The 17,571-nt window shown below is 42.0% G+C and overlaps 1 long non-coding RNA gene across 1 annotated transcript; it reads left to right on the top strand.

Moving 5' to 3' along the window:
• Positions 1-1,342: 1,342 nt before the first annotated feature.
• On the top strand, positions 1,343-13,452 carry LOC311257167. The gene is made up of 5 exons (XR_014622592.1): positions 1,343-1,548; positions 1,707-1,872; positions 2,222-2,351; positions 11,983-12,128; positions 12,448-13,452. It is a non-coding gene; the product is annotated as an uncharacterized lncRNA (long non-coding RNA).
• Positions 13,453-17,571: the final 4,119 nt, after the last annotated feature.

The following is a 17,571-nucleotide window of genomic DNA, read 5'->3' as shown; positions in this document are numbered from 1 at the left end:
CAGATTAAACAGAAAGCATTAAAACCGAGTTAACGCCGACTCTCTGCCTCGGCGCTCAGGTGTGATGGTTTTAAATCCGAGGGCCGGATTTCCAGATCGCTCTGCCTTTGTCGGTTCCACTCTGCTCTCTTTAAACACCTGTTAGTGAGAAAGTACAGCGAAGAGAAAGTTTTAATTAGGCTGAAACTTCTCATCTTCTTCTTCTGTTTCATAAAGGAAACAGGAAGAGAGAGCAGATCAAACTCTGCCCAAAGACAATAAGATAAAAAGCGACGTTTCTCAAAGGCGGCGCCCTTCAAAGAGGCTCCGTTATGATAAACGACTCAGTCTGACGTCGGGTCTCACTGAGCGTGTGAGGTTGCAACCACATGACTGTCCAGGATGATGATTATCTTCAGCTGGACGGGACGGGAGCTTCCACAAACAGTCTATTTGCACATCAGTTGAGTTTTACACCTCTGTGAGTGTTTGTGGTGAAATCAGCTTGTTAGATCGGATGTTATTGTTCTCATGGTGGCGTTTTCTTCCCACAAAGTGGTGGTGGTGGTGGCGGCGGAGCAGAAACCGTCCTCGGGTGATTTTCTGAAAACATCTTCACCCTCTAATGAGTCTGTGTTTTCTCCTCGGCCTCTCGTTAAGGAAAACTAGTTATCGCCCTCAAACTGCCGGACCTTTTCTGCTACGAGCCAATGAGGCGAGGGAACATGGACGCCAACACGTCCAGGATCAGTAATGAGGACGATGTTTGTCTGCTTCTGGACTCAGTGGATGTGGATCAGTCGATCTCTGCTGGTTTCTGCTGCTCCAATCAGCTGAACCTGTAATGACATCATGACAGGGAGGTCTGAGAGATCACAGAAATAAAATGTTGGAATTACTTTGGCTGCTGTTTTTGTAGTTTCATGGTCGCTGTATCGTGCAGCTCCAAAAGAGACGCTCAGTGACAGACTGTGTTCAGTGATGAAACAAACAGGAAGTGACGTCATGAATCATGAGTCCGTCTCAGACATCAAATCAGCCGAACACATCTTTTTTTAATTCAATGACAATTTCTGGATTTTAGCTGGAGCGCCAAGTTTCACTGTCTGTAGAGACGGACTTCAGAGGATGAGATGAGGGGTGTTCAGTTGGTTAAAATCTGCAATTTAATCATTATTTTTTAGTAGTTTAATGCATTTAAAAGTGAGTTATTTTAGGCAGCTGACACACAAAATGCCAAATCTGCTCTTGTAACCTTATTTTTAAAAAACTAAATCTCGTTCATTTATTTCATTCCAGATATCTGGTTCCCACCTGTTGCTACGGGAAACAACAACCTCCACGGTAACAATGTTCACGTTACTACAACACTAACCTGGTCGCTAACGGCTCGAATGTAAAAGAGCTAACAGCAACTATTTCATACCAGGGCCAAAACCAAACACTATGTTGAGGAGCACCGCTCGAGATGATTGGGATTGGTTGAAAGAAATACAAACAACAACAACAACAGCAACAACAACAAGTGTTTTCCCTCCCAAGACCAGAAGTGCAGCCGGACCACAGCAGGTAGCCTCATTATCTCTATGTTTTATTTTTGGAGAATGACTTCGATCCAGTAAACTCTACAAATAGTTTGTGTTTAATTTTTTCTGTTTGATACTTTTTCTTTTGAAAATAGATGTTAAAATAACATGCAGTAATTACAATCGTTTAACTTTTCATAGTCACACACACTGATGACAGAGGCTGCGGCGCAAGCTGATGATTCACCAGGAGCAGTTTGGGGTTCAGTATCTTGCTGCCAGGGATTTGTACCAGCGATCTTCCGATCACTGGACAACCCGCTCTACCTCCTGAGCTACAGGAGATGATTATGGTGTTTAATCCAAGGTTACTGTTGTTACTTGATCTCGCTGTCACAGTTCTGCTAACGCTAACGTCTCCTCCTACTGCTGCCTCACATTAAATTACTTTAAGTGGAAAAACAACAAGGCTTTTATTTGTGAAGGAAACACCACTTAATGCATCTATGTAGTCTTTGTTGTTCTTGTTCCCTGATTGTCAGACGACTCAATCATGACTAAAATCAGTAAAAAAATAAAAATAAAACAGCGGTCTGCTCCTTTAAAGCAGCCGTTGAATCTCCATCCAGGCCTCGCTTCCCTGCTCTCCTCTCACTCATGAATAATAAAAATCTGCAGCTGAATTATTAATGCAGATTTTTGCACACAATCTGCAGGGCCCATTATCCCGACCTGTGATGGATCTCATTTAATTCTGACAGATTAGATGGATCCACTCGGAGCGGACCTGCCGAGCTGATTACATACAGATAATCTGGAGTCGTCTTGATGAGCGCCGGCTGAAAGGTTAGAATAAAATTTTCCATATCAATGAGGTTTGTTTTTGTCGGACGGTGGAAATGTCATCATCTCCCCCGACGGACCAGATCAGAGGGGGTCCGCCACCCCGAGGCCCCGCCCCCTCCATCTGTGAAAGGTCGGGGGGTTGAGACGGCGCTGCCGAATGAGCCGCTCAGATATCCACTTATCTTCTGAAAGCCCACAAACGAGGTAATCCTCTTATTTGACACCTGGAGCAGACGCTCATTTGCTCGCAGCACTTTCTCCAAATTTCATGTCAGGACGAGTTTCCTTCTGTTTCATTTCTACAAAATATGAAGCCGAGAGGAAAGAGGCAACACAACACAGCCGACAGCCACCTCGATGAACACGCGGGCTTCAGAATAAACTCACATTTAGATTAATCTGTCTGTAAGCTGCACCAACGGCTGTTAAAGCAGTTAGTTTAGGTTTAATAGAGGGAGAGAATACTTTTAATTTACTTTGTTTTTAAGACCACCTCTAAATAAATGACTTGTGAGTGCTCACATTAAGAAACAAGACTTTAATTAAAGGGAACCGCAAGAGGTCATAACATCTAACGATCAATCAAACAGCATTGCATTATTGACATGTTTGGCCAAATGTAAGTGTGATTTTTGCAACTTTGGGTGAGTTGTACGTGTCATGTCATTAAACTGTCTCTTAATGGACAAATGGATCATTTTAATATATTTTTCTCACATTAACAACTCATTTTAATCCAGTAAACCAGCTGAGAGACATACAAAAACTGCAGACCCATTGTCCACATCTTTAAAGGTGACTCCCTTAACAAATCACACAATTTTGAGTGTTGCTACATGAGAAGAAACTTTGTAAATGTTGTGAAACACAACCTTTGATGAATTCTTGGTGCCTTCATGTAAATTCAGCATTAAATGTAATCCAAGAAGCCAACTATCATCCAACATTTCACCAGACTCCCTTAACAAATCAGCTAATTTTAGGAGATGTTGAATATCGTAAAATCTTTTAAACATTATGAAACTCTATCTACGACAAATTCTAAGTCATTGTCTCCTTCTTGTAAATTCAGCATTAAATGAAAACATGAAGTTGTTTGTCTCCTTGTAAAAAGTGTCAGTTTGTGGCAGCATGGCTGTACCAGCCTGTCTGCTTCTGTGTCTAAAGTGCTAAAGTCTTTCCTGCCAACATTTAGCAGCTGTTTGAACACACTGTTTACACTGATTTCACCATTTACACTCAATTTATGAAAGAAGAAACATTTTATTTACACTAAACATGTCACATTTTACAAATACACCAAACAGTAACCAGTATAGGCTACTTCTTTGTCCCTGTGGAGAAAGTCCCCAGACTCCCTTAACAACTGTCTCAGTTTAGTGAGTTGTTGAGTTTTTTCAGACACTTTATAAACTTTGTGAAACTCTGTGTCTGACTAATTCTTCATTAGTTGTTCCTTCTTGTAAATTCAGCAAATGTTCTACATGAACTTCTTTATGTCTTTGAGTAAAAAAAATCATGATCTGAGACTTATATTGAAGAAGCTAAAACCAGAGACTAGTTGACATTTTTTTGCTTCATAAATGACTCGTTGATGTTTCAGCTCCATACTTGAATAAAACTCATTAATAATCCCTAAAAAAACAGAGAGCAGCTCTTCTGTTTGAAGCGAATCCCATCGTTACTTAAATGAAAACATTAAGAACATTTATGGGATGAAAGATGATGTTGGTTTGTAGTGAAGAAGAAGAAGAGATGATCTCTCTGCTTCCCTTTACCTGACACCTCAGCGAGTCTTTAACTGGAAAAAAAAGAAGAGAAGAAAGTCGTCGACGAATCAGCCGACACCCTGCGAGGCTGATTGTTGTGTGCGTGCTCTCGTCTTATCTGCGCTCGTGTGATCACAGCCGCTGTTAAACTCCCACGGCAAAATCACAGAGAGGAGGCAACTCCCCAGAGAGAGCCGAGAGAACAGAGGCGCTAAAAAAAAACCAAAAGCATCAATTAACATGTCAGAGGAGGCAGAAGAGCTGCATGTGTAGCTCCTAAATACAACCATATCCCCCCTGTGGAAATACAACAGCTCACGTCTCTCTCCGGATTTAAAGTACAGAGGAGAGACGGTGAACAGGTGTCAGTCATCGCTGAGAGTGTCGCAACATATTAGTTGTGACAAAAAACATTTAAGAGGCTTTCAGGTGAAAAAAACAGATCAGGCAGGAGGGTTAAAAAAGTTCCTGTTCTGATCCTGCTCCTCTTCTCTTGTTGTCGCTGTATCTACGAATAGAGACGTGAAAATGTAAGAAAAAATGTAAATTAGCGTCTCAAAAGTTTGAAGTCCATCTTCCGACTTCGGTGAGTTCATGTACGTATTCATGTTGGAGTCTGGGAGCAACATGGACGCCAAAAACAAGTTGTTTTATTGCTCAGAATGTTTAAACAACTCGTTGACAGCTGTTTCTGACGACATGACTGATAAAAAATTCTTTCCATCATCCTCAATGTTTAATTTCATCCACCTTGTTTAAACATCACATGACAGCATGATGGTAATACGAGCCGACACAGTGGAGGAAGTGACGTTTCATTAAACCCTGGACACAGTGTTGGAGGTGGAGCCTCGTTCATTTCTATGAAAGCTGCTCGGCGGTGCTTTGAAGCCCAAAAAGCTCGACTTCCCGGCTCTGAAAAATACCTGGATCTCTGGTACTTCCGCTGACTGTACCAGCTAACTTCCTGTTTAGCGCCTGGCTAACTTGAATGGCTCAAATTCTGATACGAGTCATTTCCTGGGGGCTGTGATGTTCAAAAAATGTATCCCAAGTTTTACAGATGCTTCTTTCACAATGTCAGCTTATTACCTGACGATGTAGTTACACGGTTTGGCCACTATTCAAAATTGTCTTCAAAGCCTAGCGCTCTTCATGGTCTTTTGGGAAGTGAGCTCCCATTTACTTCCTCTACTTCCTCTCCCTCCTCCCTCGTTTGTTCCCAGCCTCTTCCTCCTCTCCTACCTCCTCACCCCGTCCCTCCTCCTCCTCGCTTCATTTACATACCGTTTCTCTTCTCATGCTTCGCTTCCCTTCAGTCGAGCGGCGCTGATGAAGCAGTCGACGCCTTCTGACACGACGTCTGACCTCAGTTCATCAGAGGCCGGCTCAGGTGCAGCGAACATCAGATTCTTCATGCGTGTTTGCGTTTCTGCTGCCGTTCCTACATGATGAGGTTACATGGACGTGACATCACAAACATGGAGGCTGGCAAGAGGACAAGACGGACAGATGACAGAGAGACAGAGAGAGAGAGAGGAATTAATGAGTGGAGATAATTGTTGAAGGATGCTTGGATAGATAAAAACCATGAGAGCCGAACTAATGTGTGATGTTAAGAAGCAGCGAGGGAAGTCAGCTGTGAAATGTGACAACACACACACACACACACACACACACACACACACACACACACACTTCCTCACAAAACACACATTTTCTTCCCCACCTCCTCTTCCTTCACCTTCTTCCCTCCTCATTTCCTTTCCTGCCTCCTTTCCTCCTTCCCTACTTTACCTGCCTTTCCCAGCTTGACAAGTTATTTTCTTTTTCCTATACCTCGTTTCTTATCTTCCCATCTTCTTCCCTTCCTACTTTCTTCCTCACCAGCCTGCTTTTGTTTACTCACTCCTTCTTTCCTTTCCTATGTTTATTTCCTACCACCTTATTAGCTTTCCTACCTTCTCATTTCCTATTTACCTCACGCTTCCTTCTCGATCTTGTATTTCCTTTCCTTTGCTAAATCCGTTGTTTCCTTCCGTTATGGCTCCTAATCTTCTTTCCTTCCTCATTTCCTTCCCTACCCCTGCTATACTTCCCTCCTGTACTTTCCTATAACACCTCCTCCCTCTGTTTTTTGCCTCCTCATTTCCTTCTCCACACCCTCCTCCGCTTCCTTATGTCCTTTCCTATCATTTTAATTGACATCCTTTCCGTTCCTTGCCTCCTTTCCTTGCCTCCTCCGTTCTCTCCCTGAGCTAAACACACAAACAAGGTGAGCTTCCTTTCATCACAGAGGTTGTTTGTGAAGTTTCCTAAAGTTGACGTAACTTTCCTTTAGGAGTGTCTTTTCTCTCTGTGCTCTCAGCTGAAATCATTAAAACCGATCTCAGAGTCTCTTTGTTCACCTCGCCGCTCTCTCGCAGTTCGCCGAGTCTCGCCGCTTCCTCCTCAAACTGCCATTCTCTCCCTCGTCCTTTTTTCCCGCCTTTGTTTAATTTCTTCTGTAAGCACATGAAGATTAATTGGGCCTCTCTTTTAACTTTTCCTGGCACCTTTCCTCTCGCCGCGCTAGCTCCCTCTCGCAGGAATGCCTCTCATCATCTTTTCATTAGTGCTACCTCTGCCCTTATACATTATTCAGCCCCAGTCTCTGTGCAGAGCTTGTCCTTTATTAGACTGTCGCCAGAGTGCATTCCACAAACTCATTAAAAAACTATTAAAGGCTGATGATTTTCTCTGATAAAGCCGAGCAGGCTTCGGGTTCACTCCTCTGACTGATCTTCTGACGGGATCACACAACGTCGCGGCTTGTGTCAAGAGGAACATCTGCCGCCGACTCGGCTCGTGCTTTTATTTAACCTGTGGGAGAGACATTTAATCCAGGTGGATCTGAGGAGACGACACCTGCATACATACATACATACATACCTCCACCTCACAGCCTATAGTTACTGTACACCTTCAGACCTTTACTCTGCTGGATCTTCCTCCTCACCACAGGAAGTTAACCTCCTCCTGATTCCTGTAACCTCAATCTGTAAAAACCTGGAACGACTGTGAGGCTTTAGGTTTCACAAATGTTATGTTTTTTAAAGAAGACGGAGAGAAGGACTGAAAAGGGAGGAAAGGATTTGAGGAGCAAGGTGTTGTCTGGAAAGGAAGGAGGAGTCAGAGAAGGAAATGAGAAGATGGAGAGTGGAAAGGAAGGAAGGCTGCACAAAGGATAAAACAGGAAAGGAAGGAAAGGAAAAGAGCCAAAGGAATAGAGGACAAAAGAAAGGAAAGGAGGGGAAAGGGAGCACAGGAGGTAGGAAATGTAATTAAATTCAGAGAAAATGAGGAAAGGAAGGAAATGAAATGAGAAGCCGGAAAAGGAAAGGAGGAAATACAGAGGGAAAGAAGGAGTCAGACAAAAGAAGGAAGAGGTACAAATGAAAGAAAATTAAGAGAAAATTAGGAAGAAGGGAAGCATAGGAATAAATAAGGAGGTAAAGAAGGAAAGGAGGGCTTAGTGAAGGAAGAGAAAAGCAGTAGGAAAGGAAAGAAGAGAATACAGAGGTAAAGAAAAGGAAGGGAGGAAATGTAAACAAGGTAGGAGGAAGCAAAGAAAATGAGGAAACCAGAGAGGTTAAGTTAGGGTGGAGGAGGTAAGGAAGGCAATAAGGAGGCAGAGGAGGAAAAGAAGGAGGCCAGAAATCAAAGAAAAAATGAAAAAGGAAATGAGAAAATGGATGAAGGAAAGGTAAAAAGCCAAAGGAGGTAAAGAAGGAGTAGAGGACAAAAGAAAGGAAAGGAGGGGAAAGGGAGCATATGGAGGTAGGAAATGTAAGTAAATAAAGAGAAAATTAGGAAGTAGGGAAGGCAGATGAAAAAATAAGGAGGTAAGGAAGGAAAGGAAAAGCAGTAAAAAAAGAAAGGAAAAAATACAGAGGTAAAGAAAAGGAAGGGAGGAAATGTAAAGAAGGTTGTTAGAATGGGGAAGCAAAGCAAATAAGGAAACTAGAGAGGTAAAGAAAGGGTGGAGGAGGTAAGGAAGGCAATACGGAGGTAGAGGAGGAAAGAAGGAGGCAAGAAATCAAAGAAAAAGTAAAGGAGGAGGTAGAAAAGGATGTGGGAAGAGGGAGTAAGGTTTTTGGAAAAAGGAAGGGGGAGGTAAAATAAAGGAAATGAGAAAATGGATGAAGGAAAGGAGTGGAGGCTGTATAGAGAAGGAAACAGGAAAGGAAGGGAAGGAAAAGTGGAGTTTTAAACAAAACCAAAGGACAAAAGAAAGGAAAGGAGGAGGAAATGAAAGTAAATGACAAAGACGTAGGGAAGAAAATCAAGAAGTGTGGTAGGCTGAAAAATAAATGAGGAGGTATAAGGAAAGACAGGGTTTAGGAAATGAGAAGGTGAGGTCGGGAAAGAGTGGAGGAGGTAAGGAAGGAAAGGGGATGGTAGAAAAGTCACTAAGGAAGCAGAAGAAAAGAAAGAAAATGGATGTAAAATCAAAATATGTTGAGGTAGAGGAGGAAAAACTGACTTGGAGAAGGCAGGTAAGGAAAGAAGCAGGTAGCAAGGAAAAGAGGAGGTATTGAAGGAGGTGAGGATGTAAGAAAGAAAGTTGGAATGTAAGAAGGAGGAATGAAACAAGGATGTAAGTGCAGAGGTAGGAACGGACACAATGAAACGAGGACCCAATGAAGGAAAGGCAGAGAAATAAGGAGGAAGAGAAATGGATGAGAAGGTAGGAATGGAAAGAAGGAGGAAGGAAACGAGACAGTATGGGATACGGAGTTAGGGAAGACTTAAGAAGAACTGGAAGAGTCAAGAAAAGGAAGGAATAGGTAGGAAATAAAGTGAAGGACGAGGAGGAGAAATGGATGGAGGTAAGATGGAGTAGTTTCTGTTAAACGTGGGTTCAGCTGCAGCTTTTTAACTTCACTTTGCGTCCTCTGTTTTTTGGGGGCGGTGATTAAACTCTAATGAAAGGGAGCGAAGGATTAACGGAGGGGTTATCGTGCCAGGTGGAAAGATCAACTCTCATTTCCATAAACTGCCACTTAACTGCGGCGGCCGGCTGTGTTTGGACCTCTAATACCTGCTCATTTATTCCTCCGCTTTCAGCCGCCAGGGGTCAGAGGTCACGGTCCGATAAGTCGCCGCGACCTCCGAGGTGGCGCTTGTTCTGGGTTCAACATCCACTGAACCTGAATTAGTGGGAGGTGGAAAAATACAACATGTGCTTTCAATTGGTCTGATGTTAAAGCTCTTCATTAACATGTTTCTTTTAAAAAGGGGGCTTTTTAAATAATGTTAATTTCCGATGATTGAGTCTGTGCAGCTCAGTGGAGATAAACACACGGCTGTTTCTTTTCTCATGTAAAGCAGCGATGTGGAAGATGTGACCAGACATTTAGTTTAAAATGTTCAGGAAGTGATCAAAGCTTCTGTCAAAGACGTCTGAGATGTGAAAGTAGCACGCTAACCAGCTAGCTGCAGCCCGTCCTGTCTCTTAATACTACTCTGTATCAGCAAGAAGTGATTATTAAACTGAGCTAACAGCAGCTACGTGCTACAGCTAAAAATAGCTAAAGAGTATGGCGGGCAGCAGTTAGTGGTTATGCTGCCAAAAATGCAAGTGAACACTCAGTCCTGATTTTTTAGCATAAATATGAAAAACGTAGATGTAAATTCAAGCATAACTTTAGTTTGTTTAGCTCATTTTTAATCAGTTCTGCTGAAAGCTTGGTGACTTCTTGACTACTCGCAGATTGGTGATATTGGTGAGCAGTGGTGGACAGTAACGAAGTAAATTTACTTAAGTACTGTACTTAAGTACAGTTTTTGAGTATCTGTACTTTACTTGAGTATTATTTTGGGGGGATACTTTTACTTTCACTCCACTACATTTGAAGGACAAATATTGTACTTTTTACTCCACTACATTTCTATTGATGCTCTCGTTACTCGCTACTTTTGATCTTACGTCAGCTGATGATTTTTTTTTGCAAAATTCAGAGAAAATAAACTGTTTCTACTGATTCGCGTATGGTTTGTCTTAGTCGTATTGCCGTACCTGTACTACGTCATGAGCACCCGTGGCCTTATCTCAAACCCATGTTTGAGATTTTTGTCACAAAAACTGATTCGTTTCAGTTTAAATGTTGGTTGTGCTTACCGCGGACCAATTATATCACGGACTACAAAGACTCGTCTTCCAACCTGAAAAAGCACGTCGCGGTATGTAAAGTAGCTACTAACGTTAGCTAGCTTAATGTTTGTGAAAGAGAGAGTGTGTGTGTGTGTATGTGTGTGTGCGCGCGCACGCGCATGTGTGTGTGTGTGTGTGTGTGTGTGTGAGAGAGAGAGAGAGAGAGAGAGAGAGAGAGAGAGAGAGTGGGTGTGCACGCGTTAGTGAGGTGCGGCTGTCTTTGATGTGGGTTATCCGGCTCATTTTTGGCTGTGATGTATGATATAAGTAAACTAGCCAATAAGTTGTTTATCTGTAAATGTCAATATCAGTTCTTGTAGTGCCTACATCTACATCTTTTTTATGTAGAGAAAGCATGGATGTCAGATACAAAAATATAGCCTACTGAACTGACCGCAGCTGTCTGCAATATATTTCATGTGTTGATGAATGCAGCTGAGTCTGTGTTCTGAGGCTTCTTGCCTTTATTTGGTTTTTTTTGAGCTATAAACACGTCTGTAGCAGAATCGCATCAGTGTATTGTATAATGACATTAAGCTACTTTCCTTTCCTGTATTTCCTGAGATATTTTTAAAATACTTTTACTTAAGTAATTTTTTAAACAAATACTTTAGTACTTTTACTTAAGTAATATTTTGACTAAGCTACTTTTACTTGTATTGAGTAATATTTGACAAGGAGTATCTGTACTTTTACTCAAGTAGTGAAGTTGTGTACTCTGTCCACCTCTGTTGGTGAGCTACTGTAGCAGGAAAGCTAACCGCTAACATGCTAGCCAGTGAGAAACACCAGTCAGTAAAATCTGCTCTTAGCTGTTAGTTCACTAACTTTTGATTCGGAAAGCTGGCTAGCGTTGTATGTATCATATCACATTTGTACGTGTGAAACAACTGGATATTTTTAACGAGATGTCGGGACATTTTCCAGACGTGTTTATAATGACAAAAACAGGTATTTTAAGCCAAAATATGAGGTTTTTGTGCCTCAACTGAACCAGAGCAGAAGCAGTGTTCAACATAAAACTGTAAAATTGAACGTAAAGAATGGTGAAGGTGCAACAAAGTTTTCAAAAACGTACATTGCCAAAAATATTTTGGCACTTGGGTTAAATCTGGTGAAATAAAACTAGATGGGGTTACAGAGCTAAAATGATAGCTTCCTTCATTTATAACTCCTCTTGTTCCCTCGAAGCTCAGCACTGTTACTGTTACTTCAGATTGACTTTGAGGAAACACAGTTTTAAACGTTTTAAACTCTGGTGCGATTGAGACTTTACAGATTAAAAAGGGTTTTTCTGTTTGTCAACCAATCGTTAAGGAAAAAAAGCTGTTATACTGATGTTCAATTAGAGAATGATTCAGTACAGTTAGTGTTAAACACTTTTTACATTTCTGTAAAAAAAAAAACAGATCACTTTGTGTGCGCGTGTGTGTTAGTGTGTGTGTGTTGTCACATTTCACAGCTGACTTCCCTCGATGCTTCTTAACATCACACATTAGTTCAGCTCTCATGGTTTTTATCTATCCAAGCATCCTTCAACAATTATCTCCACTCATTAATTCCTCTCTCTCTCTCTCTCTCTGTCTCTCTGTCATGTGTCCGTCTCGTCCTCTCGCCGCCGGTCTCCATGTTTGTGATGTCACGTCCATGTAACCTCATCATGTAGGAACGGCAGCAGAAACGCAAACATGCATGAAGAATCTGATGTTCGCTGCACCTGAGCCGGCCTCTGATGAACCGAGGTCAGATGCCGTCGACTGTTTCATCAGCGCCGCTCGACTGAAGGGAAGTGAAGCGCGAGAAGAGAAGAAGGTATGTAAATGAGGGTAACAAAGAAGGAAAGAAAATGTAGAGAAGTGTCACCTGTGACTGAAACCTTCCTTCTCTCAGGTAGCAGGTTAGCACGTCCATTAGCTTAAACACACTGAGAATTAGAGATTAGCCTCATGCTAATTTCCCGTGCAGCTCTGAGCTGCAGCAGAATATTAACCAGCTCAGGTTTTATAGAGACATTGAGTGGCGTCCTCCTCAGGTGGACCGTAAGTAGACTTTTTGATAAATCCAGCTGGCTTTATGTTAATATTGTTCTCTCGGACTTATCCTCCATCATTTCTCCTCTCTGTGGAAGAAGCAGTGGCCCCGGCGCCCAGGGCCCTCGCTGCCATCTTCTATTATTTATGAATCTGATTAATAAGCTGCCACCCTGCTGCAGGAGAAGCTGAGATCCATAAAAGCACCCAGAAGAAAAGCAGCAGCGGGGTGTAATTCCACTCCGGCGCCTCGGCACCGAGGAAAAAGAAAAGAAATCATCATCTCCCACACGCGTAATGAGAATAAAAGCCGAGACAATGCCGCTCGAATCCCAGACTCAGCTTGTTAAACTGAACTTTTTATTGAGGTTCAATCACAGTGACGGGGAGGTTAAACACCGTGGGGGGGAGAGGCGGTACACGGCGTCCTCGTGAGGCGGCGAGGACACAATGCTGCATTAAGACGACAAGTCAACCGACTGCCAACGCAGACTGCAGAGGGAGGATCAACCGGTGTTTGCTAACAGAGGACACAAGGGAAAAAAATCTGAATTCATCTAATCTGAGTCACATACTGTATGTGCATCCACTTAAATACACTCACATACATAGAGTCATGCTACAGTACGTAGTCTAATGTGCAAATGAAAAGTAAAGAGCAAACTGTAATCAACACAGTCAGTGACTGTCAGAGTTTATGGTGTTTATTCTCGACTGAACGACACAGTTATGAGCTTTTAATTAGAGATCAGGCCGCTCGGCTCGTCTCCTGAACGTTGAGCCAGTGTTCGCTGCTCTCTGAGGACCACACGTCGTTAAAACTACAGCCAGTCGACTCACACTGTTACTGATATCTGTAACTGCTCCATCTGAACCACCGGCTGCAGCGTCACACAGACAGTTTTGGTATATTATTCATTCAATCTGGATAATATGCCACAATTCTCCCTGAAAGTACAGCAGACATTTCTCACACTATTCTCACATGTGTAACTAACAGAGGGCTGCAACTAAACATTTTCATTGCTGATCAGTCTGTCGACTATTTTCTGGATCAATCGATTAGTTGTCTGGTCTATAAAATGCCAGAAGTGTTTCGTCCTCTAATGTTTTGTTTTGTCCACAACCCAGAAGATATTCAGCTGACTGTCAGAGGAAAGAAACCAGAAAATATTAACATTTTACAAGCTGACATCAGAAGATTTCTTCTCAACAATTACTCAAAATGATTATTCTCTTATCAAAATAGTTCTACAGCCACACATAGTACGAGTTTGTGAAAGTGAAAGCTTGTTCTTCTCAGTTAATGATTTTATAAATCAACACATTACTATGAACCACCAACTAATTTAGTTTTGTCCACAACTCAAAGATCTTCAGTTTAATGTCAGAGGAACAAAAATAACAGTAAATATTTACATTTAACAAGCTGACATCAGAGGATTAGGACTTTATTTAAACCCTTGGTTGTGTGGTCGAGCTCATGCATGCTAACACTGTTATCTCAGCAGCTCCAGTGAAGACTTCATCTTAATAAAGGTGTAAATATGGTCTCCTCAGATCAGGTTGTGATCTCTTCTCTCCTTTTCTTTATTTCTTTTATTTGAACAGGGACAGTGCACAATAAAACATTAACCCTGCGTATAACAAGGAGAGATGCATTGCACCGGGTTTTAGCAAGTTGCTATTTTCCACCCGTAGTCCCTGGGCAGGTAGATGGAACATCCACAAACTGTGATCACAGCAGACGAGCTGTATGGAGACATCTGATGTTTTAAATCAAGTCTCCAGCTACTTCAGTTGTTTAGCAGGGGAACAGCCTGACGTTCCGAAACACCTCCATTGCGAAACCCCTCCATCCCGACACACCCCACTCCGACACACCGCTGTTCCGAATCCGACTTTCAACTTCCAATTACTTCCCAATATGGTTAGGGGTTAGGGGTTAGGGTCAGGGTCAGGGGTACCAGAATAGCCTTTTCGGAATAGCGGGGTCTTTAGAAAAAATGAGAAACCACGCCATTACGATGAATGGAAGTCTATTTTCGGAACAGTGGGGTTTTGGAAAAGCTTTACCTTTTGGGTGAACTGTTCCTTTAAAACAGCAGATTATGGTTTCTCTCTGCTTCCTGCTTCTCTTTGGATGAAGTCCACAGGAAACTTGGTGGCCTTTGCCTCTCCTCACCGCCAACATTTCCGAGATGATTCAGCAAAGAGAATGGAGGACTAACTAAAGGCTTCGTCATTACGTCACGAACATGAGAGTGATTTAATCAGAACTGTGAGAGTTTTACAGAGCAGAGAGAAGCTTAAGGAGGAAACAGAAATGACCAGACTGTCTGATTTCTCTCCTCTCTGCATTTTTAATTTCCCCTCTTTGATTCAGCAATTACGTCTCTGTCACCTCCGTGTGAACGATGACCCGTCTGGATTCATCTCTCACTAGTTCTCTTTTATAAAAACATATATGAATTAAATGAAATAGGTTTATAAGTGTTGCTGAACATCTCGCTGAATGTGCTGGGCGGTAAAGCGCAGATACTCCCTCGCTAATCGTCTTTTAACAGCCAGCACAGAAACGCTTCACATGCTGCAGGAAATCACATTCACAGTTCTGGAGTAATTATTAAAGTTAACGACAGATGAAGCAGCGGAGCAGACGACACTGTTTAGCTCAGCACAGGTCAGCGTCTGAGTGAGCACAAAATATATGACGTTTTAAACGTAATTCTTCATTAAAATTAAGACTGTGCTCAGGAGTTTTCATGGCAGTCTGCACATTACAAATGATTATTTGTCCTCCATTTACACCTGGTTTAAAAAGGATCTGTATCTGGATAAAAAACAAACTGATACCAGACTCCCTTTAAAAAAATCACAGTTTTGTGAGTTGTTGAGTTTAGGGAAACTTTATAAACTTCTTGAAACAATGTCTTCAACACATTCTTAATTATTTGTCTCCTCTTTTAAATTCAACGTATCTAAAACATGTAGTAATTCCTGTATTTTGTAGAAAAATATAGTGCCATGTAGGCTGCTCCTTCCGTGATGACATAAATACAGACCCTTTCCAAAAAATTAGAATATCATGGAAAAGTTTATTTATTTCCATAATTCCATTCAAAAAGTTAAACTTTCATAGATGATAGATTCAGGGCCCACAATTTAAACGATTTCCAGTATTTATTTGTTTATTTGTACATAATTTGGGCTTCCAGCTCATAAAACCCACGAAAACAGGAATTCAAAAAATGAGAATACTGTGAAGAAATCACCATTTACTTCTCAGTTTTTGCAGAAAAAAAAGAAAGAAATTAGGATCACATCAAATCAATCAAAATATGGTACTTTCAAAACGATATGTCAATCTTCAATACTTGGTTGGGAATCCCTTTGCCTTAATCACTGCCTCGATGCGCCGTGGCATAGAGGCAATCAGCCTGTGGCATTGCCTGGGAGTTATTGAAGCCCAGATTTCCTTGATGCTTGCTGTCAGCTCTTCTTTGTTTTTGGGTCTGGTGCCCCTCATTTTCCTCTTGATAATACCCCATAGATTCTCAATGGGGTTTAGGTCCGGCGAGTTGGCTGGCCAGTCAAGCACTGTGATGGCATGGGCATCAAACCAGGTTTTGGTGCTTCTAGCGGTATGGACAGGGGCCAGGTCCTGCTGGAAGATGAAATCTGCATCTCCATACAGATCCTCAGCAGAAGGAATCATGAAGTCCTCTAAAACATTCTGGTAGACTGTTGCGGTGACCTTGGATTTAAGAAAGCAGAGTTTACCAACACCTGCACCAGACATTGCACCCCAAATCATGACTGACTGTGGATATTTCACACTGGACCTCAAACAGCTTGGGTTCTGTTCCTCACCCGTCTTCCTCCAAACCCTTGGACCTTGATTCCCGAATGAAAGGCACACTTTACTTTCATTGGAAAAGAGGACCTTGGACCACTGGCCAACAGTCCAGTCCTTCTTCTCCTTGGCCCAGTTGAGACGCTTCCTACGTTGGCTCAGGCTCAGGAGTGGCTTGAGCCGAGGAACCCGACAGTTGTAGCCCATCTCCAGGATGCGTCTGAATGTGGTGTGATTTGAAGCTGTGACTCCCGCCTCATTCCACTCTGGTGCATCTTGGTGCATCTTCTCCTGCCACATTTTGCCCTTCCACTAGATTTTCCATTGATATGCTTAGACACAGCACTCTGTGAACAGCCAGCCTCCTTAGCTATGAACTTTTGTGGCTTACCCATCCTATGGAGGGTATCAATGATGGTCTTCTGGCCAGTTGTCAAGTCTGCAGTCTTCCCCATATTGAACCGAACTGAGAAAATTGAACTAAAGTGAAGCCATTTAAATTTTGGTCTGATTTCTTCACAGTATTCAAATTTTTTGAATTCCTGTTTTCGTGGGTTTTATGAGCTGGAAGCCCAAATTATGTACAAATAAACAAATAAATACTTGAAATCGTTTAAATTGTGGGCCCTGAATCTATAATCTATGAAAGTTTAACTTTTTGAATGGAATTATGGAAATAAATAAACTTTTCCATGATATTCTAGTTTTTTGGAAAGGGTCTGTATATGAGTTGTTAACAGCAGGTCAGAGTCACACTTCTGGCACTTTCATGGCACAGAATAGACGTTTAATCAGTAACTAGTTATGTTTCTTTGAGCTTTCTTGCTTGCTGACTTTCAAAATTTTACTTAAAACAAATATCTGTATTAAAATTACAAGGCGTACAAATGCTGGCGCGTTGTACGTTGTGTTTAAACCGACCTAAGATCCAAACACCATGTGACCAGATGTGATCAGACGGATCTGATCCCATTCACAACACATTCACATCTTGCGTTAAGATGCACGTTTCCTCATCCAGATAATGTGTCTGGATAAAGATCATATTTTATTACTGTCAGGGTGTCACTTAAATGATTATCTGGTCTCCAAACTGCATCAACTCCTCAGTGCAACTTGTTTTTTGTGACCGTAAAATCAAACATTTAAAGGGCCCATATTATGAAAAACTCACCTTTTCTGGGATTTGGGGTGTTATTTTGGGTCTGTGGTGCTGCCACACGCATACAAACTTTGAAAAAAGACCATCCATGCTTTTTTGAGTGAGATACAGATTTCTGACGGTGTCTTGCCTGCAGTTTCCAGATGAGCGAGTCAAATTTGGCTTCGGTCGTCGAAGTTGACGACCGGTCATTTGAATAATCCCACC

The sequence above is a fragment of the Pagrus pagrus genome, assembly GCF_965226575.1.
Source record: "Pagrus pagrus genome assembly, chromosome: 5".
Classification (NCBI taxonomy): domain Eukaryota; kingdom Metazoa; phylum Chordata; class Actinopteri; order Spariformes; family Sparidae; genus Pagrus; species Pagrus pagrus.
This window is presented reverse-complemented; position numbering and strand designations above follow the sequence as displayed.